Source organism: Bidens hawaiensis, unplaced genomic scaffold (assembly GCF_021521415.1).
Source record: "Bidens hawaiensis isolate Kalapana, Puna unplaced genomic scaffold, B.hawaiensis_p1.1 tig00019558_1, whole genome shotgun sequence".
Classification (NCBI taxonomy): Eukaryota; Viridiplantae; Streptophyta; class Magnoliopsida; order Asterales; family Asteraceae; genus Bidens; species Bidens hawaiensis.
In genome coordinates, this window is record NW_027492971.1 from 152,271 (window position 1) to 158,237 (window position 5,967).

Consider the following 5,967-nt stretch of genomic DNA (forward strand, 5'->3'; position numbering starts at 1 on the left):
TCCTGCCTCCGTCTTCCTCCCTGTTCTTCCCTGCTTTTCCGGTAATATATATATATTATATATAATAATTTACTTATTAATTATGCTAACTTATAATCAAGACTTAAAACAGATCATTAAAACAATAATCTTATTTATAGGTTAACTTGTGCTTGTTTAAAGTTGGTTCTTGCTTTATCTTACACCGCATCGTTTATCAAGTGAGTAATCTCGTACCTAATCCCTTTTTGCTTTTAATGTTTTGGGATGTTCATGTGTTCATACAAACTTAGAGTCTTAAACTTGTTTATGAACTTTAGTCGCGCAGTATCCCATGTGTTGAGGATGTAGACTTGGCTGTTTATTTGTATGTGTGGATCATTAACCGTCTTGTCGGTCTATTCCGCAGTTCGCATGGTACCATTAGATGAACACGGGAGAACTATCGTTTATGATTTTCTCTTTTGTTACACTTGCACAGTTAGTCTTGTTTGTGAGCTCAATTGTGAGCACTGGCAGTCTTGTCTCTTAGAGTTGGTCCCGATCTGATTACACCCTTGTTGAAACCCAGACATACACATGTTGCGCGCAGATTTATTGTTATCTATGTATTGTATTAAACTTGATTTCTCACCAACACGCAAGTGTTTGACGTTTATTTTAACACATGTTCAGGTTTGCAGTAGCTGTTTTGGAGCTTGTGGACACATAGGACGTTTTTACTTTTGGACCTAGAATTAAAATGTATCAAGACAAGTTAATGTTGTTTGAATGTTATAATTTATAATATATTGATTTATGTTTGATTTATGTTCTTTATTTTCCCCGCTGCGCGTGCGCGATAAAATGTGTATTAATAAATATTGACACCAATAGTGTCGCGAGTAATGAAGCAATATGTGGCGCCCCGATGTATAATCCGCCTTTGGTCGGGGTGTTACAGATTGGTATCAGAGCTCGTTGACTTTAGGATAGGTGGTTAGACGTAACGGCCTAGAATACCTAAGAGTCCCTTCTCGCGCATGAGAGAAATCTCATGTTTGCGCGCTTATTGTTAATTACTCGTTATTTATGAATATACTCGCACTTGCGCAGTATATGGTTTTATGTTTTATTCCGCGATATTTCGATTTTTGTGAATTTCGATTTTTATTGATTTTACTTACATATTCGTTTGATGGATTTGAAAATCCGAAAAGTCATGGTGATACATGAATAGTTGATTTTCAATTTCCATTTACGATTATGTTCTGAGGTTGGAGACTTGAAAAGTCATGGTGATACATGAATCGTCAACCTCCAATACTCATTTTCTTGTATGTTTTATATTGAAGATTGAAAAGTCATGGTGATACATGAATCGTCAATCTCCAATACTCGTTTGCTCGTATATTTTAAATTGGGAATTCGGAAAGTCATGGTGATACATGAATTGTCGATTCTTGATTCGAATTTGTTACCTTTATTAAGTCTGCAATTAGGGTCATTTATTTTACTTTAACTTTTGATAGTATCTAACTCTGCGAAACCAAGCTTTATAAAGTTATACTTTGCGATAAAACCAAGATATTAACTAAAATTAAAACTTTTATAGAATGCCTCCGCTATCTCGCCGATTTCAGAGAAGAGAAGCCTCGCGCATGCGTAGACAGCAACGTTCCCAGGAAATGGCCGCCGCAATAGCCCAAGCTTTGAGCCAAAACAATACCAACACCTCGAGTTATAACATTAAGTCCTTTAACGCGGGTAACCCTCCAAAGTTCACAGGTCTTGAAGGAGCCACCGTGATGCTCCAGTGGCTCGAGAAGATAGAAAACACTTTCCTTCACACCCAATGCCCCTCAGACAGACGAACCCTATATGCTTCCAGTGTCCTGGAATCCAGAGCGCTTACATGGTGGAATGGAGTAGCCCATGCGCGTGGCGCAGAGGCTGCTTCTAGCATGACATGGGAGGAATTCAAGGAAATTCTTACGCGAGAATTCTGCCCTCCCAACGAAGTTAAGCGCCTGGAGGAAGAATTCTGGAACTTGAAGCAATACAGCGGTGAAGCGCGCGAGTACGCGACGCGCTTCCACGAGCTAAGCCTGCTGGTCCCTCACCTTGTTACCCCTTCCCGCCGAGCCATAGAGAAATTCCTTGGGGGTCTCCCCATGGAAATTCAAGATTCTGTATGGGCCAGAAACCCAGTTACCCTCTCTGACGCCATCGAGTTGGCCGCTGTGCTCAGCGACAACCATGTCAGAGCAGGAACCCTGTTCCTGCGGGGATCTGAGAAGACCAAACCCACCAAAACTGCCCCTGAACCCGCAGAAACCAAACCTGAACCCTCAAACCATAACCAGAAACGTAGGCGCAGACAAGCTTACGCGCTTACCAACCCGCCCATAGTCCAGCAACCCGCTTACCAGCCTCTAGCATACGCCCCTCAACCTCTGTCAGCCTACCCAACACCTCCTATAGGCCACAACTATGCCATAACCAATCCCGCACTCCCTGCCCCGCCAACTAAGAAACCTTACACAGGAAACCATCCCTTTTGCCCAACCTGTAGATTTCACCACCCAACCCAAACCCCGTGTCGACTTTGTAACCGATGTGGCCGTACTGGTCACACTGCTGAGAACTGTAGAGTCCCTCTCGCCAATCCAATTGCGCCAACACCACCAGTCTACCCGCAGAACCCACAATCAATCTACCAAAACCCACGACCCAGATCGTGCTATAACTGCGGTGATCCCAGTCATTTCCGGAACGCGTGCCCGAGACTACAAGTTCAGATTACGCAAGCGAATCCGGTGAACCAAATTTCGAACCAAGTGACGCGTGGCCGAGCTTTTAACATAACCGCGCACCAAGCGCAAGCGAATAATGACGTAGTTAATGGTACATTTTTGCTTAACGGATTTTATGCATCTATGCTTTTTGATACTGGCGCCGATCGAAGTTTTATCTCTCGCGCCTTTGAGCGGAAGCTTGCGCGACCGCGCGATAACTTAAAAGAAGATTTTTCAGTTGAATTGGCTAATGGCGAAACTGTTTTAATTAACTCTATGATCAAGGATTGTACGCTTAATCTTAACGAAAACGATTTTCTGATTGACCTCATCCCTATGCCTCTTGGAAGCTTTGATGTTATCATTGGTATGGACTGGCTCTCGAAGAATCGCGCCGAAGTTATTTGCGCCAAGAAATTGATTCGCCTACCTCGAGAAAATGGTGATCTTTACATCTACGGCGAAAAACCCTCCAGTGGTCTTAAACTTATGTCTTGCGCCGAAGCCCAAAGACTCATGCGGAAGAAGTGTATTGCATTTCTAGCCCATGTGGTTAAACCCGATGAAGGAAAGAAGCTTCGCGATATCCCTGTTGTGCGTGATTTTCCTGAAGTTTTTCCTGATGATCTTCCTGGTATCCCTCCCGCTCGTGAAGTCGAGTTCCGTATTGATCTTGTCCCTGGTACTTCCCCCGTGGCTAAATCTCCTTACCGTCTTGCACCCGCTGAGATGCAAGAATTGGCAAGCCAACTTCAAGAGTTGACTGCTAAAGGATTCATTCGCCCTAGCTCTTCGCCCTGGGGTGCTCCGGTGTTGTTCGTTAAAAAGAAAGATGGATCGTTTCGCATGTGTATTGATTACCGCGAGTTGAACAAACTCACCATTAAAAACCGGTATCCCTTACCGCGTATTGACGACCTCTTTGATCAACTCCAAGGTGCCTCTTGTTTCTCGAAGATTGATCTCCGCTCTGGTTATCACCAGTTGCGCATCCGCGATGAAGATGTTCCGAAGACTGCTTTTCGAACTCGTTATGGCCATTTTGAATTCTTGGTCATGTCCGGTCTAACCAACGCACCCGCCGTTTTCATGGATCTTATGAATCGGGTGTGTAGGCCTTTCTTGGATAAATTCGTGATCGTGTTTATCGATGATGTTCTGGTGTATTCTAAGACCAAGGCCGAGCATGAGCAACATCTTCGGTTAGTGTTGCAGAAGCTTCGAACCGAGCAGCTCTATGCTAAGCTTTCCAAGTGTGAATTCTGGTCTGATGAAGTACAGTTTCTTGGTCATGTTGTAAACAAGATGGGTATTCATGTCGACCCATCCAAGATTGAAGCAATCAAGAACTGGATTACGCCATCCTCTCCTTCTGAGATCCGTTCCTTTCTAGGCTTAGCTGGTTATTACCGGCGCTTTATTTCGAACTTCTCGAAGATCGCTTTGCCTTTAACAGCTCTGACGCACAAAGGTAAACCGTATATTTGGGGCTCGAAGCAAGAAGAAGCCTTTCTAACGCTCAAGCGTTTGTTGTGTGAAGCTCCTGTTCTTGCGCTACCTGAGGGTAATGATGATTTTGTCGTGTATTGCGACGCATCCAACCAAGGTCTCGGTTGTGTTCTTATGCAACGAGGCAAGGTTATCGCTTATGCATCGAGGCAACTTAAGATTCACGAAAAGAATTATACAACTCACGACCTCGAACTTGGTGCAGTTGTTTTTGCCTTGAAGATCTGGAGACACTACCTTTATGGTACTAAGTGTATCCTCTACACTGACCATAAAAGCCTTCAGCATATCTTTGATCAAAAGGAACTTAACATGAGGCAACGCCGATGGAACGAACTCATCAGCGATTACGATTGTGAGATCCGGTATCATCCTGGTAAGGCTAATGTGGTAGCCGACGCGCTCAGCCGAAAACCCTGCCAGCTTAACTGTATTTTGCCGCGCACGCAGCTTCACTTCGCGCCGATCCAAAGCAACCTTGAATCGCGTATTCGTGACGCGCAGCGCGCATCCATCAGTAATGGTAGCCTTCGCGCCGAGTTAGCGTGTGGAGCGGAAGCGCATTTTGTGCCTAATCGGAGTGGAATTCTCTGCTATCTTAATCGCATCTGGATTCCCTTTGATGAGAATCTTCGCGCTGATATCCTGAGTGAAGCGCACAAATCTCGGTATTCTATTCATCCTGGCGCTGATAAGATGTACAAGGATTTGCGCATAACTTATTGGTGGCCCGGTATGAAAAAGGATATTGCTGTGTTCGTAGCTAAGTGCCTGACTTGTTCTAAAGTTAAAGCTGAACACCAACGCCCATCTGGTTTGCTCGAACAACCAGAAATTCCTACGTGGAAATGGGAATGTGTAGCAATGGACTTTATTACCAAGTTACCTTTGACAGCAAGCAAACATGATAGCATTTGGGTAATAGTGGATCGATTGACTAAATCTGCTCACTTTCTGCCCATTCGTGAAAACTACCGTGTTGAGCAACTCGCGCAGCTTTATGTCAAGGAAATTGTCTGCCGCCATGGTACTCCTTTGAGCATCATATCCGATCGCGATGGCCGTTTTATATCTCGCTTTTGGAAATCTCTCCAATCTGCACTAGGAACTCGCTTGGACATGAGTACGGCATATCATCCTCAGACTGACGGTCAGTCTGAGCGAACTATTCAAACTCTTGAGGATATGCTCCGATCTTGTGTTCTTGATTTTGGAGGTAATTGGGATTCGCACCTGCCTTTGATCGAGTTCTCTTATAATAACAGCTATCATTCCAGTATTGGTATGGCCCCATTTGAAGCACTTTACGGTCGTAAGTGCCGCTCCCCGATTTGTTGGAGCGAAGTGGGTGAAACTCAAATCACAGGACCCGAACTTGTTCAAGAGACAACCGATAAAATCGCCAAGATCCGTGATCATTTGCTGACTGCCAGAAGCCGACAGAAGAGTTACGCAGATCGTAGGCGAAAGCCTCTCGAATTTCAAGTTGGTGATCTTGTTCTCCTCAAAGTGTCGCCTTGGAAAGGTGTTGTCCGCTTTGGGAAGAAGGGTAAGCTTGCTCCTCGTTATGTTGGTCCATTCAAGATTCTCGCGCGTGTGGGAAAAGTTGCCTACAGACTTGACCTGCCGCCCGCGCTCAGTAATGTGCATCCAACGTTCCATGTTTCCAATCTCAAGAAGTGTTTAGCTGACGAGAACCTTC